Genomic DNA, 20484 nt, shown 5'->3' with positions numbered 1-20484 from the left:
GAAGGGCCTCACAGAGAAATCACCACCCGCTGAAGAATATCCTCATGGATATAGTTTAGTAATAATTTAAAATGATGTACTGTGTTGCAATGACTAAAACACAGATGGTTTAGTAAATGTTTGGTAAAGTGCAGTACATTGCTACCAGAGCTTATAATAGATAATCCCTTCCAGCCACAGCCATTTTTTTTTATTTTATTTTTTTTTTTTCATTTCCTTCCAAGAGCCATAACTTTTTTTATTTATTTTTTTTGTCATCATAACTGTATAAGGGCTTATTTTTTGCCAGACAAGTTGTAGTTTTTAATGATATTATTTAATTTCCTATATAATCTGAAAATCAGAAACAAATCTTTGTGGAGTTTATCTGAAAGAAAACAGCAATTCCATTATTTGCGATTTATTTCAAGGGCATTAACTGTGCAGTAAAAATTGCATGTGAACTTTAATCTGCAGGTCTGTAAAGTTATGGCAGGACTACATTTAAGGGTTTTTTTGTTGAAAAAAAATAAAAAAGCTATAGGTCTTAGAAAATAGCAATACATTTTTTTTTAAACGATGGCATGGTTTAAGCAGGGTGAAAGCTAATCTTTATTGGCACTATTTGGGAATTTTGATATTTTTTTAATCTTTTATTTGGAAGGCAAAGTGACTAAAAACATCAATTCAGTTTTTTACATAAATTATGGATTTCACTGTGTTTTTTTTAGATGTTTGGAACATTATGGATGCTGAAATGCCGGATAGATTTTTTTTTAAATATTTTCAATAGAAAAGGGGATGAGATTATTTAATTACTTATATTTTGAGTTTTTTAAATATTTATAAACTTTTTTTACCTTCACTAGGGCAGGCACTTTTTCAATACCACTAGGGTACTTAATTGCTTACCCCCAGGTACGTCTACAGCATTAATTCTGTGGCCTCGGGAACTCCACATTGTTTGGTACCTGTGTCTGTGACACTGAATTTCTGATCTTTTGTAGTCCCCTGATGGACCCCCACAATCAATCGGGAAAAACGCGTTGGGACGGGACAGTACCCCTTGATGGGTAAGTACCTAAAATCTTTTTAGAGCATGTATATTATGTTTATAGAATTGTCTACCCTCGACTTTACATGGAAAAAAGAGGGGTAAAATATTGAACCCACTAAAAATTTGCCTTAGGCCTTGGGCTTGTGCAATACACTATTGTATTTTATGCAAACGGTGTTTGTAATGCCTTATTCATTTAGATAATAGGGGCGGTTACCCTAAGTATTGGACACATGTTCAAGGGCCGTGGGAAGGTGCAATATACACTTTGATTTATTTGTTGTTTCTTGGCACGTGTATTTCTGTATTTCTGTATTTTTGTGATAGGGTATATAATAGGGCCAGTAAAGATTAGCCGACATTGAATGGGAACGCCATTTCGCATGTTTAGGGTGCCAACCTCCGCTGCAAAGTAGGGTGAGCACACCTAGGGTGAATTTAGGGACATCTAAATTGTAATATCTGGTCCCTGTAAACCCCAACCGATATACCTATCAGTTTGTTATTTTATCTCGAATTGGGAGTGTTCACCTATATTTTGATATTTTAAATTGATTAATAAAGGATTATTTGTTTTAGGGGAATTCTTCTTTTTGGTTTAAATACTTAATTGCGTCACCACAGGTACAATATACAGTACTGCAATACTAGTATATTGCATTGTATAGTGTTTTTAGCTCCTTCCTAAAATGGACTAGGGCTTATAGGGGCTTAATAGGTCTATTTATATGGCAGACACTTGTCATAGTGAAGGAATACTAAAGGCAAACACGCTGCAAAGGCTGATGAGGTGACGGAGGGCTCCACTTGTCTATCAACCACATCTAGGGGATTATACTTCTGTGACAGTAGTGGTCTTAGCTGTATAACACAGTCAGCACCTGCCATTTATGGAGCCGCTCAGCCCTATAAATATGGAGGAAATGACACTGACAGAACTCCTCTTAGGCCTCATTCAGACGTCCATGTTGTTTTTCATTGATGCAACACCTGCCCAGTATAGTTCACCTGTCTGTGTTTTTTCATGGATTGTGTGTCCGTGCAAAACTCACGGTTGACATATCCATTATTTCTGGTATCATAGATGAAAAATGCTGTAAGAGTCTATGGGTCGGTGAAAAACATATACAGCACACGGATGGCATCCATGTGCTGTCCGTATTTAATATTGCAAAGGATAGAAGCTTTGTCATTTATTTATCCATCCATGAAAATAGCTGGTGACACACTGATTGTAAAAACTGACAGACTACACGCTGATGGTGACGCGCCCCCTGGGCCAGTGCTATAGTGCGGCGCGCGTGCGCGCGGGGAATACCCGGAGCCGGATCCGATGGGGGTAGTAGTCTTCGTGTGGCGGTGACCCGGTCCGTGCCCAGGGTGGTCAAACTAAATGGCCGTTATTGGTATGATGGTATTAGTGTCCGACTACGCCACCCGTTGAATGCGGCTATGAAGCCGCCGCTGCAGGGCAGTCCGCTGAGGCCGGTGGTACGGATGTGCAGCGTGGATGGTATAACCCCCAACGGGAGGGGTATGGCCTCAGGGCAGAGGATGAGGTTGATGTTGGGAGTGATGGTGTGGATGTCCCAGCACTAATGGTACGACAAGGAAGCACGGAGACGCGAGGGTACAGTTCAGGGTCTTTACTGATGGTACAAGGCAAATTCCCCCGGGAGTACTGGCTAGTATTTGGGGCCTGGTTAGTCTGCGAGTAAGCCGGAGTTCCCCTGGCCAGGTGGAGTTGTAGGCCTTCCCGTTAGTCTGTACCCTTCCTGGCTACCCTGCTTTCGGCGGTTACAAGTAGCCCACGTCCCTGGGTATACCGTGTGGTGCTCACCCGTATGGCTGGTGACCTGGGGCCTCCTGTTAGCCTCCGCTCCGGGATGGCGGTGCTGGTCCCTTCGTTGTGACTGAGCCTCCGGGCTTTTATGGCCAGAGGACCTGGAATCCCCTGCCGGATGGATTCTGCTGCTGGGTATATCTTAGTCCCCACAGCCTCGGACTCCTGTGTCCGGTTTTAGTACCTTCTCCCAGGGCGAGCTCTGCACAGCTCCAGACCCTGGCGCTTCTCCTTGGCTCCTACAGAGCTCCTGATGTCTATCTGTCCCTGTTTCTGCGTGTCCAGACCAGACTCCGTCTCTGTCTGGAACTCCTCTCTCTAACCCTGCTTCAGCCCCAGTTTATATAGGGGAAGTTCTTCCCCTCCCAGGACTGGGCAGGAGGTGTGGCATGCTTAGGATTCCTGCCCAGGAGACCTCCCACCTGCTCACAGACGTAATACTGCTATTACTGTGGAAACCAGACCCCTGGGGTGCCACATTCCCCCCTAGTGAAATTTAGTACTCCCGGACTAAACATAACAGGGTATAAACAATAACAATTAAATACATGAGATGGTCACGGCGTGTCCGTAACCGGGAAGCAATAAGGGTGTCCATTTCACCAAAGAACAGGGAGCCATAACCAGGTAGGGGTCTGTCCTGCCCCGAGTCTTTAACAGTCTGTAGTCCATTCCTGGGTTACGCTCCAAACATATTTACAACAGAGTTCCGGTTACTCACAGTCCATATAAAGAAACCTGTAACTGAAAAACATAATTAGCAACGGCTACAACAAAACAGGTAAACATAAAATAGTTAAAGCAATTAGCCAACTTAGATTCTCCAACGTACGGGCATCTGGCCTCTGGTAACCCTAGTGGACCTACGGAGCTCACTAACTGGTCCTGCACTACAGGGTGTAGGAGGTGTTATGGGCAGGCTGGGCAGCTTTCTGCGGACTCTTTGGCTCACTAGGGGCACGGCAGGCTCACTACTAGCAGAGGGTTGATCCTCCTGTACTGCTGGTGTGGACTCTTCTGCCTCTTGGGCCGGCTGCTCTTCCAGCTCTACTGGTTCTTCTGTAGGCACTTGCGGGGCTGGCTGGAGAAAGGTGAGGACGGGTACCACGACAGCACCGTTTACTTGTGTCCAAGACCGGGGGAAGTCTCCGAGTACAGTCCTGATCATTTCTTCCCTTTCCTCTGCGGGTCGAGGGTTTTCTTGATCTTCTTCTTCAGGGTTTTGCAGCTGCTCGGGACACTTCTTCAGGTGGTCTCTGGAGACAACGGCTGTGGTTTCTCCTCCATCCTTACTGATCACGCAAATCTTTGGGTTCTCATGGCTTGATGGCAGTACGGTGTACGGGTCCTTCTCCCACTGGTCATCCAACTTGTGGAGCCGTCTTTTCCTCTTCAAGACCTGCTCTCCAGGTACCAGGGGAACAGCGGGAGCATACTGATTTTAAGCCCTCTCTTGCCTTTCTCTAGCTTGAGACAGACTTCGCTCGACGCTCTCCTGTACTTTCCGATACTGCTGCTGCCGTTCTGTATCCCAGTCTGCCTCTGGCGAGGTGTCCTCGGGCGTCAGGACTCCCATATCCAGGTCGATAGGCAGCTTACCAGGTCTCGCTCTCATTAGGTAAGCCGGGGTACAGTTGGTAGAACCTACAGGGATGTGGTTGTATAGGTCCACCAGATCAGGCAGCTTCTCAGGCCACATACTGCGTTCTTCCAGGGGCAATGATTTCAGGAGGTCTATCACCACCTGGTTCATCTTCTCGCAGAGTCCATTAGTTTGTGGGTGATAGGGCGTTGTTCTTATATTCGTGCAGCCATACAGGTTGCAGAACTCCTGGAAGACTTCCGCTTCGAAGGCTGGCCCTTGGTCTGTCAGCACTTGGTCCGGGTACCCGTGTGGACGGCAGAAGTGCTGCTGGAAGGCTCTAGCTGCTGTTTGAGCCGTTAAGTCCTTGACCGGGACCACCACCAGGAACCGGTAGTAATGATCTACGATTGTGAGGGCGTAGACATACCCAGATCTGCTTGGAGCCAGTTTCACATGGTCCAGGGCTACCAGTTCCAGTGGCTGTCGGGTGATGATGGGCTGCAAGGGAGTCTTCTGGCTGGCACGGTCCTTCCTTCTTAGGTGGCACGGTCCACAGTCTCTGCACCACCTCTCGATGGCTCCTCTCATGCCTACCCAGTAGAACCGTTCACGCAATAAGAACTCCAGCTTCTTCCACCTGAAATGTCCTGCTCCGTTGTGGTACGCCTCCAGAATCATAGCCGCGTCTCGTCTGGGGACCACTACCTGCCAGGTCAACTCATGCGTTCGAGAGTTAACCATTCTCCGGCTCAACTTCTCCCTGTAGAGGAACAGCCTACTTTTCTCCTTCCACAGTTGCTTAGTCTCCTCTGGGGCGTCTGGGTCCAGACTGGCATCGGCTTGGGTCAGCATTTCCTTCACCAGACGGACTGCGGGATCACTGTCTTGCGTCTCCGCCCAGTTGTAGTGGGGCAAGGGATTGAACGTCGCGGAGCGCCTGTCCTTCACACGGTGGGAATACAGGGTAATCCCATGACGGTGGAACGCAGGGAGCTCAACTTCTTCCAGATTTTCTGGATCTTCCCCTACGTCCGGTAAGTTCGGCATTCTAGACAGGGCATCCGCGTTGGCATTGGAGCGTCCTGCCCGGTATTTGATGGTGAATTCAAAGTTGGACAGGCGAGCCATCCATCTCTGTTCCAGAGCACCGAGCCTTGCAGTGTCCAGGTGTGTCAACGGGTTGTTATCCGTGTACACGATGAATTTGGAGGAGGCAAGGTAATGCTTGAAACGTTCGGTCACTGCCCACACTACTGCCAGGAACTCCAGCTTGATTGAGCTATAATTCTCAGGGTTCCTCTCGGTGGGTCGTAGCTTTCGGCTAGCGTAAGCGATTACCCGTTCTTTTCCTTGCTGGATCTGGGACAGCACGGCTCCTAGCCCGATGTTGCTTGCGTCCGTGTGGAGGATAAAGGGCTGGCTGTAGTCTGGATATGCCAGGATTTCATCCCCCGTGAGGGCCATCTTCAGCTGGCAAAAGGACTCCTCTTCCAGCTTTTCCCACCTGAAGGGCGGCTTCTGGTTTTTGGCTTTTCGAGATTGACCTATCAGGAGGTCCTGCATAGGGGCTGCCATTTTGGTGAAACTGGGAATGAATCTTCGGTAGTAGCCTACCAACCCGAGGAACTGCCGCACTTCCTTTATGCTGGAGGGTCTTGGCCAGTCCTTAATCACGGTGATCTTATCAGGGTCAGGAGCCACTCCGTCAGCACTCACCACGTGTCCCAGGTATTGCACCTTTGGTTTCAGGAGGTGACACTTGGAGGGTTTCACCTTTAGGCCGTAGTTTGCCAGAGCTTCGAACACTTCTGCCAGGTGTTTCAGGTGGTCCTCGTAGGTCTTGGAATAGACGATGACATCGTCCAGGTATAACAGGACCGTCTCGAAGTTCCGGTGTCCCAGAAAGCATTCCATCAACCGTTGGAAGGTTCCTGGTGCGTTGCAGAGCCCGAACGGCATACAGTTAAATTCGCTGAGACCCATCGGGGTGGTGAATGCGGTCTTCTCCCGGTCTGCCTCTGCTACAGGAACCTGCCAGTACCCGCTAGTGAGATCCAAAGTAGAGAAGAAGTTAGCAGATTTTAATGCAGCTAAGGACTCTTCTATCCTTGGTAACGGGTACGCATCTTTGTGTGTGATACGGTTGACCTTCCTGTAGTCTACACACATTCTCATAGTGTTGTCCTTCTTTTTCACTAAGACTAGTGGAGCTGCCCAGGGGCTACAGCTGTCTCTGATTACCCCAGCCTCCTTCACGTCTCTAAGCATCCCCTTGGCGTGTTGGTAGTGTGCCGGGGGTACGGGTCGGTATCTCTCCTTTATGGGAGGATGGTCTCCCGTGGGGATGTGGTGTTCTACCCCCTTTACTCGCCCGAAGTCTAACGGGTGTTTACTAAACACTCTCTCGTACTCTTGAACCACCCGATAGACTCCTTGTTTCTGATGTGAGGGAGTGGAGTCGGTACCCAGATGTAGTTGCTGACACCAGTCCTCCATTGGTTTCTTAGAGCCGTTACCTTCCTCTGGTTGAGATGGAGGCAAGGGTTCCACGGCCTGTACAGAATTCTGGTTTATGGTGAACAATTTAGCTAGCGTAGCATACCGGGGCAGGTGTACTTCTCTCTCACCGATATTTATGATACGAACAGGCACCCTCCCATGGCGTACATCGACCACCCCCCGTGCTGTCAAAATGGTGGGCCTACTGTCTGAGTAGACGGGTTCTACCATTGCTTGGTAGTCTCTACCTCTTAGACCAATAGCTGCCCGGCACCAAATCATCATCTCACTTTTTGGGGGCATGGCAATAGGGAACGGGTCACACATTCTCACGCTACCTATCTCACCACCAGATAGTTCCACCTGTTGCCGCTTCATCAGTGCCCGGATCTCTTTTTGGAGCACACGCTGCTGGCCGGAACTGGCGTTCTTGGCAACCTGCTGTAAAATGAGAATCACCTCTGCAAGACAATTTTCAATTACATTGGTTCCCAGGGTGATTCTAGGGTGACTCTCATGACGGTCGATGTCCACTATAATCAGTCCTTGTGCCGCTAGTTCGACTTTACCGATTTTAATGGTCACCTCCTTGAATTCCACCTGCGGCACGGGCTGACCATTGCTGGCGCTGATACTCAGGTCGTCGTCTGGGTAGCGGGTTATGTCCGAATCATTCCAGTACTGCTTGAAGAGCACGTACGGGATGGTGGTGACCTGTGACCCAGTGTCTAGTAGGGCACTCATAGGAATGCCATCCAGTACCACAGGCAAGATTGGACGTCCCCCTACGTATTTATCACGCCAGTTTGATGGGCCTGATGGTCTTATGCCTGGGGGTTGGCCCTCTACCCCAGGTTGTGCCCGTTTAAATGACAGTACCTTGCCACATGTCCGGGTTGATTGCAGCGGCGGCAGATGGGTCGTCCGTCCTCGTTGTATCTGTCGCTGGGTCTTCCTCTGGCCGGTGGGGTCCTCCTCAGTCGGCACCATGGGACATCCTCCGGTCCGGATGCCAGCTGGATCTTTCCTGGAGAAGAGACCTGTAAAGACTGCACAGTTAGGGTTAGCGCGGCAACGCTTTTAGTTAGCTCTTGGACCTGATGGTGCAGGTCTGTAGCTGGGTCATTGTTTAAAGCCTGCGCATCAGCTCCCACAGGCCCTGCAGACAAGGGCGCCGTCTCCTGGTGATAAGTGATAGCAGGGCGCCTGTGGGTCACAGCGCCACCTGGTGCCGGTTCTCGGAGCACCCGGATGGCTCTGTCCTTGAACTGTGCAAAGTCCAGGTCAGGGTCCTGTAAGGCCATTGCCCGCAACTGGGTTCGGTGGGCATTGCACAGTAGACCCTCAATGAATTGTTCAGTTAACAGCTTATCTTCATTTCCCACGCTGTCAGGGTCTGCCTGCTTAATGGCTCTCAGGGCCTCTTGTAGGTTTAGAGCATAGTCTCTTATACTCTCATGTGCCCGTTGTTTGCACCCATAAAATCTTAGTTTTATTTCGGCTGAGGTGCGGGTGTCAAATGTGTCTTTCAGCTGGGTTAGTATGTCTCTGACAGTCCTCTTCCTCCCAGGTGGCCAGGACTTTACCTCCCTTTGGGCTGCCCCGATTAATTGGGCCACCAGGATGCTCACTTTTTGCGCCTCCGTGAGGGGATACACCTGGAAGAGGCTATCCAGCCTTTCTCTGAAGTCATTTAGGGTATGTGACTCCCCTGTGTACTGGGGTAGCCAGGCTGCCCCCGGGATATAGGGCATGGTGAAAGGCATGACCGCAGCAGCGGTGGCGCTGGCGGCGGTGAAGCTCTCCTCCGTATCCGACATCCTCCTCCCCCCTAGTGGACCGTGGCCTACCTTGCAATGATCCTCTTCCGTAGGCCGCGGCTCCGCAGTGGATCTTCAGGGTTGAGGACCTTCCGTCGCGCTCCTGTGATGTCGGCGTCTGCTGGGCTCCTTCCAGGACCTTACGCAACGTCCGGACGTGAGGCGGGGCTTCAGTTCTCGCGGGCTTTCGGAGTCCACGCCCCTGTTCTTCCCGCGTGGCGCCCTCAAGATGGTGTCCAATGGCGGGAAAACTCCACGGATGGCGGGAAGAAGGCAGAAGATGGCGTCGGATGGCGGGAATCGGCTCCAGATGGCGGGAAACGACTCCGGACGGCGGGAAACTTCACCACAGGTAAGTATAAAAGTCTCTTTTTCAGGCACGCAGTACCCGGTGGTTGCGGGCACGTAATCCTGCCGACTACGCCAAAGTTGACGGGCCCCCTGGGCCAGTGCTATAGTGCGGCGCGCGTGCGCGCGGGGAATACCCGGAGCCGGATCCGATGGGGGTAGTAGTCTTTGTGTGGCGGTGACCCGGTCCGTGCCCAGGGTGGTCAAACTAAGTGGCAGTTATTGGTATGATGGTATTAGTGTCCGACTACGCCACCCGTTGAATGCGGCTATGAAGCCGCCGCTGCAGGGCAGTCCGCTGAGGCCGGTGGTACGGATGTGCAGCGTGGATGGTATAACCCCCAACGGGAGGGGTATGGCCTCAGGGCAGAGGATGAGGTTGATGTTGGGAGTGATGGTGTGGATGTCCCAGCACTAATGGTGCGACAAGGAAGCACGGAGACGCGAGGGTACAGTTCAGGGTCTTTACTGATGGTACAAGGCAAATTCCCCCGGGAGTACTGGCTAGTATTTGGGGCCTGGTTAGTCTGCGAGTAAGCCGGAGTTCCCCTGGCCAGGTGGAGTTGTAGGCCTTCCCGTTAGTCTGTACCCTTCCTGGCTACCCTGCTTTCGGCGGTTACAAGTAGCCCACGTCTCTGGGTATACCGTGTGGTGCTCACCCGTATGGCTGGTGACCTGGGGCCTCCTGTTAGCCTCCGCTCCGGGATGGCGGTGCTGGTCCCTTCGTTGTGACTGAGCCTCCGGGCTTCTATGGCCAGAGGACCTGGAATCCCCTGCCGGATGGATTCTGCTGCTGGGTATATCTTAGTCCCCACAGCCTCGGACTCCTGTGTCCGGTTTTAGTACCTTCTCCCAGGGCGAGCTCTGCACAGCTCCAGCCCCTGGCGCTTCTCCTTGGCTCCTACAGAGCTCCTGATGTCTATCTGTCCCTGTTTCTGCGTGTCCAGACCAGACTCCGTCTCTGTCTGGAACTCCTCTCTCTAACCCTGCTTCAGCCCCAGTTTATATAGGGGAAGTTCTTCCCCTCCCAGGACTGGGCAGGAGGTGTGGCATGCTTAGGATTCCTGCCCAGGAGACCTCCCACCTGCTCACAGACGTAATACTGCTATTACTGTGGAAACCAGACCCCTGGGGTGCCACAATGGCACTCAGCTCCAAAATCCTCATGGCACCTGTACCTTTTTATCATGTACGTGTTTTAACACGTATATGTGAATGAGGCCTTACTCAAAGTGGCACACATTTTTTAACCAGTAAAGTGGAAAGCAACACCAATAAATGGATGTTTGAGGCAGCTGCACAGTGGGTGTTGAGGACCCACTATAACTACTCACTTGTAGCATTTAGATGGAAGTTTGCTCCATTAAAGACTTTTAGTAGATTGGACACTATTTTTATTTTACTTGTTGAGGACATGGTTTTCTGACACTGAAGCCTTGTGCGCACAGTCAGTCTTTGGTGAGTTTTTTACCTCAGTACTTGTAAGCCAAAACTAGGAGTGGGTGATAAATGCAGAAGTGGTGACTTTTCCTCTGATGGTTATACTCCCTGGTTTTTGCTTACAAATGCTGAGGTAAAAAACTCACCAAAAACTCAGCGTGTGCATGTGGCCTTATAAATAAGTATTACAGGTTCTCTTAGTACTGGCTTTTTTGCAGCTCTAATGTCCATATAATGGCTGCTGATGTCGCGGCATGTGACCACACCAGTGCATCAGCCTCCTTCAACTGAAAAGCACTGCACATATTAAGGCCTCCTTCACACATCCGTATGAAACACGTACGTGAAAAACCAGTACCAGTGTCAGAATTTTCCATCAGAGTTTTCCATCCTGGTGTCAGTTTTTACCATCAGTGTGGCCATCAGTGTTTTCTCGTATGGTTAAAGAAAGAAATAAATGATAAAGCTTCTCCTATACTTTGTAATGTTAAACACGTGCTGCACATGGATGCCATCCCTGTGCTGTATGTGTTTTTCACAGACCCATTGACTTGTACTGGCCCTTGTCATCCGTGTTGCCAGAAAAAAACAGACTTGTCTCCGTGTGTTTTCCATGTACACACAGGCGGTGTAAAAACACAGACATGTGATTAGCACCATAGATTATTATGGGAATGTGTGTCATCTGTGAAAAAACAGATGCCACGTGTATTGGAAGCACGGACATGTGAAGGAGGCCTAAAGCTGTATTTCAATTGGAGTATGCTCATGGTCAGGTCTGGGCTCAAGGCAGGGCCCCATTGGGGCATTTAGACCAAGGGGACACAGGGTATCACAGTCCCATGTAGCCTATGGTTTGGCCATCCCTGTTATTAATTTTACTGTGTCTCCATTCATACTAGTCTCTCTTCTATTAATTCTGTTTTTTTAATAATGGCTACTGGTTTAAGTGTAATATGAAGTGTTTTACTTTACTTGGTTGTGTTGGTAGCTGGGCAATTTTGGAACCCCATTTCATTGGTGGTTTAGTGGTAAATCAATACGGTCCTGCTGTAATTTTAGCCCTTGGTAGACGGGCAGATGTTTTTCTTACAGATGTTACTTGATTGGACAGTGAAAATTGGCGGGAAGGAGTTTGCTGATAAATGCTTGGTGCTGAGGGGCTTTCTGCCATTCTGAAGAAAGAAGAGGAAGACCAATGCCCTCCCTCCTTTATTTTTTTATTTTTGTCACGATGTAGGTTATGTCGCCCAGCTATGCTGGGTGGACTTGGGGATTGTTTCATGGTTTTGTTATTTTAACTATTTATTGATTAAAGTTTGATTGATATTTATTCATGTCAGTTATTTATTGGGTAACCTCATCAATAAACATCGTGGCCTATTCAATCCACAATTCTGGAGTCGGTGTTATTTTTATGTTTGAGGGTGTTCTGGGTATTTGGGATTGGGGGCTTGTGATACCATGCTCCTCCATCAGTGGCCATTTAGTGGGTAGGAAAGCTCTCCAGTCTGTGAGGAAACCTGTACTATCAAGGTCAGGAGAACCTGGAATACTTTTTGAGGCACTTACTACTGTATTAGTTAATTAATCCAGGGATTTAATCTGACTGCCAGATTGGTGTCGGGAAGTGAATTTTTCCTCAATTATGTAAATTGGCCTATACCGCATGGTTTTTTTTTGCCTTCCCCTGGATCAACGCTGCGGAATAGCTGCAGTGCACAAGAAATAGGCTGAACTGGATGGACGCTTGTCTTTTTTTGGCCTTATAAACTATGTAACTATGTAACACCCTGGAGCCTGGAAGAAATCATTAGCATAATAGAATAAAAGACAATTTCTGTACATCAAGACTGGAGATATGGGCATACTGGTAAGACTAGCTTAACCATTCTATTACCTGTATGCCCATATTAATAGGTAATAAAAGTGTCCCAGGGGGTGACAGATTCCCTTTAAATGGTCACACACCAATTTTTACACAATAGTTAATTAATAGTTCCAGGAATAAGAAACTTTATAATATATCTTATGTAGAAATATCCCTCTTTCTTCACCTATGAGGCATTTGTTCTCCTATTAACCTCCTGAACTCATTATTTTCTCTAAAATACTGCTAAAAACCATCTTGAGAGATGAGACGAATTATTGCCTTGGTAAGGGATCAGGTTACAGGCTAACTAGAGATGAGCAAATAAATATAGAAATGGAATTGAGTTCTACTTAAATTTCACAAACATCGGCATTTGCTGGCTGCCATTTTTCTGAACCTTCACTACTCACTGCTACACGTCCAGTCGTTGCTGCATCTTCTGATCCTTAGTCACTCACAATGGAATCTTGGGGTCTCTCACACTGTGCTGGACTTCTTGGTGCCATAGCCCCGAGAGGGTTCGGCACATGCGTGCGGAAGGTCATGGTGCATGGGTGGCAGTGAGTAGAGGAGTAGCCAGAGACGTAAGTGGAGGGCGAGTATAACAATTTTCTTTATTTTTTTACGCATAGTTTATTATGCTCTTGGTTTTTTATTATGCTGCTTCTGTTTCTCAGGTTAGGCAACAGAAAGAAGAGGAGATCCTGCTTGTATGGGGATCGCCCCTGGAAGCATTTCTGACCCCCAGGTCACTGCTGTCAACAACGTGGTCAGAGGTATTAAGCCACTTTTACAGGCTCACAATAAAACGTTCAAAAACGAAAGTGAAAGTGCTTTCCTGTGAAATATGTTAACCCCTTAACGACCATGGGTCTTTCTGTTTTTGTGTTTTCCTTTTTTGCTCCCCTTCTTCCCAGAGCCAGAACTTTTTTAATTTTCATTCAATATGGCCATGTGAGGGCTTATTTTTTGTGGGACGAGTTGTACTTTTAAATACCATCACTGGTTTTACCATATCGTGTGCTGGAAAATGGGAAAAAAATTCCAAGTGCAGTGAAACTGCAAAAAAAATGCAATTCCACAGTTGTTTTTTGGGTCCTTTTTTTACCACGTTCACAGATTGCTAAAACTGACCTGCCATCATTATTTTCCAGGTCGTTACGAGTTCATAGACACCAAACATGTATAGGTTCTTTTTTATTTAAGTGGTGAAAAAAAATCCAAAGCTTGCTAAAAAAACAAAAAAAAATGACGCCATTTTCCGAGACCCTTAGCTTCTCCATTTTTCGGGATCTGGGGCCAGGTGAGGGCTTATTTTTTGCGTGCCGGGCTGACGTTTTTATTGATACCATTTTGGGGTAGATCCGATGTTTTGATCACCCGTTATTGCATTTTATTGCAAAGTTGTAGCGACCAAAAAAACTTAATTCTGGCGTTTAAAATTTTTTTCTCGTTACGCCGTTTACTGATTGTATTAATTCTTCTTTTATATTGATAGATCGGGCGATTCTGAACGCGGCGATACCAAATATGTGTATGTGTTTTTTTTATATATATATATTTTATTTTGAATGGGGCGAAAGGGGGGTGACTTAAACTTTTATATATTTTTTATTTTTTTAAAAACTTTTTTTTTACACTTTCTGCTTGCTTCTATAGTCTCCAGAGGAGACTATAGAAGCAGCAGTTTTCTGATTGCTTCTACTGCATACAAGCGATGAGCAGATCGCTTGTATGCAGGAGAAATGCTCACTTGCTATGAGCGCTGACCACTAGGTGGCGCTCATAGCAATTGAGACATGACAAACACAGGCGTCTGCTGCAGACCCTGAGTTGTCATGCCCACCCATTGGTGACCGCGATCACGTGACGGGGTCACTGATGAGCGGGGCTTAGGACTCCCGGAAGCGCGAGTTAAATGCCACTGTCAGAGATTTAACATGTTAACAGCCGCGGGTGGATTGCGATTCCAATAATCAGCTGACATGTGCTCGCTTCAGTGCGGGCTCACCGCCGGAGCCCCCGCTGAACCGGCCTTCCCGACCTGGTGCGTACTATTACTGACCAGGTCGGAAAGGGGTTAAGGAACATCCTTTCCAGGGTAAAGACTTGTGTATAAGGTAAAATAAATAACCAAAAACAAAAATACTCCTCCACACCTTGGGCTATGTTCACAAGTAGCATTTTTTATGCGTTTTTGCACGTTTGTATTGCTTTCAACCGTGACAAATGCATTCACCGGGAAATGTCATTTTAACATTTTACAACCTTATCTGGCCATGTGCTGTGTGACACATGCATACAGTGCTAAAAAGACATGGGAACAGCATGGGGAAGACCCCTGGAAGCATCTCTGACACCCCATAACTTGCAATACAAGCGCAAGTATGCAGCCTGCCACCCACCCACCCCCAGGCTGCAATACCATACTGCTAGCTTGCTTGCACTTGAAATTGGGCCTTTTAGGCATGTGGAGGTGGAATCTGGCCACCACGTCATGGCTGCGTCGGTAGCCTGGTATTCATACTCAGTCCCCAGCCGCCCGGCGGCTGGGTGTCCACGCTTGGTCCCCAGCCGCCAGGGGGCGGCCGGGTGTCCATACTCAGTCCCCAGCCGCCCCGCGGCCGGGAGCCCACACACAGTCCCCAGCCGCGTGGGGGTGGCCGGGTGTCCATAAACGGTCCCCAGCCGCCCCTATTTGTCCCGTTGTGCCTTATACACAAGCGCGCATACCAAAACATTACCTGTGCCCTCCACAGTGCATTTAGTGGGAAGGACAGCCTAACCACAAACACGTAGACAAGTGAATGTGGCCAGGAATGGTCCATCTCACTGACTCCTTCACACTGGGTTAATATTGTGGAAGCCGGGACACAGTTGGACACTGGGATGCAAAACGTCCTCCAGACATAGAGGATTGCGGGTCCTGGGTCAATCAGGCTTCAACACAAAGTTCAGAAGGTAGACAGCAGCAGTGGTCGGCCTCCTACACAACGAGTAAATTATTCATGATCATGAGGCCATCCACCTCCTTAGCTTTCTGTTCCTTGGAATGCAAGCGCATGTATGTAGTAGCAGCTAGGCCTGAGGTGGTCAGCGTTTTGGCGCATATTCTACCTCCTTCGAGGATTGCTGGATGTTTTCCTGCTACTATCCCAGTTCTATGACTCCCGTTAAAACAAAGCTTCAGGTGATGAATGATGGATGAGGTGGTGGCAAAGGAGAAAGAGCAGGAGGAACAGGGACCATTCACATCAATATCAGGCCAGCCAACCACACATGTCTTGTAGGATATGTTTCCGTACCAAAAGGAGCGGTTCAGCTACACAGTTATGAGGCATACAGTGAATGCAATGCCTACCAAAAATTTCGAGGCACTCCAATGCCCCTTGGAAGTGACATGGAGGTCAGAGGGCCTTAACTAAACCGTTTTTTCCATTTATAGCAACTGGGTCTCCTGTACACTGTTGGCCTAAGCAGGGAATGGAAGGCTTTCCAAAAATTATTAGGCACTGCAATGCCCCTTGAAACAGACGTGGATTACAGCGTATTAAAAACCTTCTACCCATTATTGGGGAGTGGGTCTCCCTTAGTGTTCGCCTATGCATTGAAAAGCAAAAGCTGACAAAAATTAGGAGGAAATGCAATGCCCGTTGCAAGAGTCGTGGAGGTTAGAGGTAATTAAAAACAACATGTCAATGCCCAATGGAAGAGCTGTAGAGTTCAGAGTGGTTTAACAAGACGGTTTTAATGCCCCTTAGAAGAGACGTGGAGTTCAGAGTGGTTTAACAAGACAGTTTTAATGCCCCTTGGAAGAGATGTGGAGGTCACAGTAGCTTAACAAGATGGTTTTAATGCCCCTTGGAAGAGACGTGGAGTTCAGAGTGGTTTAACAAGACAGTTTTAATGCCCCTTGGAAGAGTGGTGGAGGTTACAGTGGAATAAAAAGACAATATCAATGCCCCGTGGAAGAGACGTGGAGGTCACAGTAGCTTAACAAGACGGTTTTAATGCCCCTTGGAAGAGTGGTGGAGGTCGCAGTGGAATAAGAAGACAATATCAATGCCCCTTGGAAGAGTGGTGGAGGTTACAGTGAAATAAAAAGACAATATTATCGACCCTTGGAAGAGACGTGGAGGTCACAGTAGCTTAACAAGACAATTTTAATGCCCCTTACAAGAGCCATGCAGTACAGCATATTAAAAACATTATTCCCATTATTGGGGAGTGGGTCTCCCATAGTCTTTGCCTATGCCTTCCAAGCAAAAGCTGCCAAAAATTAGGAAGGGGGAACTTGCAATGTCCCTTACAAGAGCCATGCAGTACAGCATATTAAAAACATTATTCCCATTATTGGGGAGTGGGTCTCCCATAGTCTTTGCATATGCCTTCCAAGCAAAAGCTGCCAAAAATTAGGACAGAGGAACTTGCAATGCTGGCAACACGGACCACGGTCACCCTGGTGGTATAGTGGTCGTGGAGGCTGAGGATAAGGAGAAGAGCAAAAAACAGCCGAAATGAGGAAGCGTATACCCATGTGTGGATGTGAAGCGATGCATGGGAATACACCTCCCGAAATAACACAGTGAATTTGACTTTGTTACTCTGCTGTCATTTGGTGGTGATGAGAAGTCTGGCCCAATCCAGCCCTTGTTCATTTTGATAAGGGTCAGCTTGTCAGCATTGTCAGTTTACAGGCGAGTGCGCTTATCAGTTATAATTCCCCCAGCGGCACTAAAAACATGCTCCGATAACACGCTAGCGGCAGGGCAGGCCAGGACCTCCAAGGCATACAGAGTGAGTTCATTCCAAGTGTCCAGCTTGGATACCCAATAATTAAAAGGCACAGAGGAATCACGGAGGACGCTGGTACTCCCTCACCATCTTTTGAAACTTTCCACTCCTTGTGAGAGTACCCTGCGCCTCAGGGCCTGTAAGCTGGGCAGGTCTCAGAAAACTGTCCTAGAACATTGACAGTGTTCACCTGCCTCTGCTGGATTGGAGTTGCGTCTCTCTCGCCTGTATGCCTTAGTTGGGCAGCGAACTGTGACCTCTGCCGCTACCGTGTTCAGATGGGAATTTTTTTAATAGTTCTGCAGCAAGGGCCTTCTGGTACTGCCCCATTTTTGTAGACCTCTCCAACTGAGGAATAAGAGAGTGAAAATTCTCCTTGTAGAGGGGGTCTAAAAGTGTCATCAACCAGTAATGACTGTCACCCAACATTTTGACAATGCGAGGGTCACGGTTAAGGCAGCGTAACATAAAGTCAGCCATGGGTGCCAGACTGGTAACGGGCAAGACTTCCGTGTCCTCACCAAGATGACGACTGATAGTGTTGAGCGATCACTAAAATGCTCGGGTGCTCGAAGCAAGGGATCAGCATGGGGAAGACCCCTGGAAGCATCTCTGACCCCCAGGTCACTGTCTAAAAGTGTGCCCATCAAAAGTGATCAGAAGTGATCCTTGCCGCATCAGAAGATGCAGACTTGCAACTATCCCCATGCAAGTCCTTGTCCAAGGGCAGTGTTCAATTGTACCTCCCCCATTCCTTGCAATGCAAGCGAAAATATGCAGCCAACCACCCACCCACCCGCAGGCTGCAATACCATACTGCTAGCTTTCACTTGAAATGGGGCCTTTTAGTTTGGAGGAGGCCGAAGCTGGCCACTACCTCATGGCCCCTTCGGCAGCGAGGTATCCATACTCGGTCCCCAGCTGCCCTGATTTCTCCTGTCACCTTCCCCCACACTTTTCTTAGCCTGGCCTGCTTTAGGGCAGCATTGGACGAGCCTACCAGAGAACCAGACTCCTCCGGTGGGCCCTGGCTTCTCCATCAGGGGAGTTGAGAGTGCCTAGGTGAGGAGCATGATGATGATGATAGAAGTTAGCATCTGCTTTGTTTTCTTGGAATGCAAGCGCATGTATGTAGTAGCGGCTAGGCCTGAGGTGGTCCGCGTTTTGGCGCATATCCTACCTCCTCCGAGGATTGCTGGATGTTTTCCTGCTACTATCCCAGTTCTATGACTCCCGTTAAAACAAAGCTTCAGGTGATAAATGATGCATGAGGTGGTGGCAAAGGAGAAAGAGCAGGAGGAACAGGGACCATTCACCTCAATATCAGGCCAGTCAACCAGATATGTCTTGTAGGATATGTTTCTGTAACAAAAGGAGCGGTTCGGCTACACAGTTATAGGGCATACAGTGAGTGCAATGCCTACCAAAAATTTCGAGCCACTCCAGTGCCCCTTGTAAATGACATGGAGGTCAGAGGGCGTTAACTAAACCTTTTTTTCCATTTATAGCAACTGGGTCTCCCGTGCACTGTTGGCCTTAGCAGTGAATGGAAGGCTTTCCAAAAATTATGAGGAACTGCAATGCCCCTTACAAGAGCCATGTGTGGCACCCCAGGGGTCTGGTCACCACAGTAATAGAGATATTACGTCGGAGAGCAAGTGGGAGGTTTCCAGGTCAGGATCCCTTAAACATGCAACATCCTCCTGCCCCAGTCCTGGGAGGGGAGAATTCTGCCCTTATAAACTGGATCTGGGGCGGGGTTGAGTGAGTCAGAGAACAGTCAGAGTCAGAATGAGAGCAAGGGAAAGTAACAGCAAGGAGCTCTGTAGGAGCTAGGAGCTAAAGACCAGGGGCTGGAAGCTGAGCAGAGCTCGCCCTGGCAGAAGACAATAGGAACCGGACACAGGAGTCCGAAGCTGTGAGGACTTATATATCCAGCAGCAGAAACCAGCCGGCAGGGGATTTCAGGTCCTCTGGCCATAGAAGCCCGGAGGCTCAGTCACAAGCAAGGGACCAGCACCGCCGTCGTGGAGTGGAGGCTAACAGAAGGCTCCAAGTCACCAGCCATACGGGTGAGCACTACACGGTACACTCAGGGACGTGGACTACTTCTACCCGCTTACAGCAAGGTAGCCAGGAAGAGTGCAGACAGACGGGGAGGCCTACAACTCCACCTGGCCAGGGGAACTCCTGCTTGCTCACAGACTGACCAGGCCTCTTATGCTAGCCAGTACTCCTGGGAGGGTCTACCTTATAATCATCAGTAAAGACCCTGAACTGCACTGCAAAGACTGAGGCGTTCCTGCTGCGCTCGTGCACCATCACCCCCATCATCCACACTCACTGCCCTGAGGCTATACTCCTCCCGAGGGGAGTTATCCCATTCTATGCTGTGCACACAACACCAGCCTCAGCGGTCTGCCTCGCAGCGGTGGTACTCCCTGACCGCAATCCAAGGGTGGCGCAGTCGGACAATTAACCTCAAAACCTAAGAAAGACTGCCACTGGTTTGACCAGCCTGAGCCACGGGACCGGGTCACCGCCACGGAGACTACAGACCCCAGAGACCCGGCACCGGGTATCCCACACACGTGTACACACGGCCCAGGGGGCGCGTCACATGCAGTACAGCATATTACAAACATAAGTCCCATTATTGGGGAGTGGGTGTCCCATTGTATTTGCTTATGCCTTGCAAGCAAAAGCTGCCAAAAATTAGGACGGAACAACTTGCAATGCCCCTTACAAGAGCCATGCAGTACAGCATATTACAAACATAAGTCCCATTATTGGGGAGTGGGTGTCCCATAGTATTTGCTTATGCCTTGCAAGCAAAAGCTGCCAAAAATTAGGACGGAGCAACTTGCAATGCCCCTTACAAGAGCCATGCAGTACAGCATATTACAAACATAAGTCCCATTATTGGGGAGTGGGTGTCCCATGGTATTTGCTTATGCTTTCCCAGCAAAAGCTGCCAAAAATTAGGACGGAGCAACTTGCAATGCCCCTTACAAGAGCCATGCAGTACAGCATATTACAAACATAAGTCCCATTATTGGGGAGTGGGTGTCCCATAGTATTTGCTTATGCCTTGCAAGCAAAAGCTGCCAAAAATTAGGACGGAGCAACTTGCAATGCCCCTTACAAGAGCCATGCAGTACAGCATATTACAAACATAAGTCCCATTATTGAGGAGTGGGAGTCCCATAGTATTTGCTCATGCCTTGCAAGCAAAAGCTGCCAAAA

General features: G+C 48.6%; 1 protein-coding gene and 1 long non-coding RNA gene across 3 annotated transcripts in view; one reads left to right on the top strand and one right to left on the bottom strand.

Annotated features, from left to right (window-relative positions):
- RSPO3 (R-spondin 3) overlaps positions 1–20484 on the bottom strand; it is a 138539-nt gene that overhangs the window by 76967 nt on the left and 41088 nt on the right. The window lies entirely within an intron of this gene.
- The window catches only part of LOC141259676 (uncharacterized), a 183101-nt gene continuing 163599 nt past the window's right edge, over positions 983–20484 (top strand). Inside the window, exons 1-2 of the long non-coding RNA XR_012318453.1 lie at positions 983–1052; positions 13122–13220. This is a non-coding gene — a long non-coding RNA (uncharacterized lncRNA). The remainder of the gene's footprint in view (positions 1053–13121; positions 13221–20484) is intronic.

This window comes from Phyllobates terribilis, unplaced genomic scaffold (assembly GCF_046119375.1).
Source record: "Phyllobates terribilis strain yellow unplaced genomic scaffold, ASM4611937v1 Scaffold_3__8_contigs__length_932513732, whole genome shotgun sequence".
Lineage (NCBI taxonomy): Eukaryota > Metazoa > Chordata > Amphibia > Anura > Dendrobatidae > Phyllobates > Phyllobates terribilis.
The sequence above is the reverse complement of the archived record's forward strand: the minus strand, read 5'-3'. Positions and strand labels throughout refer to the sequence as shown.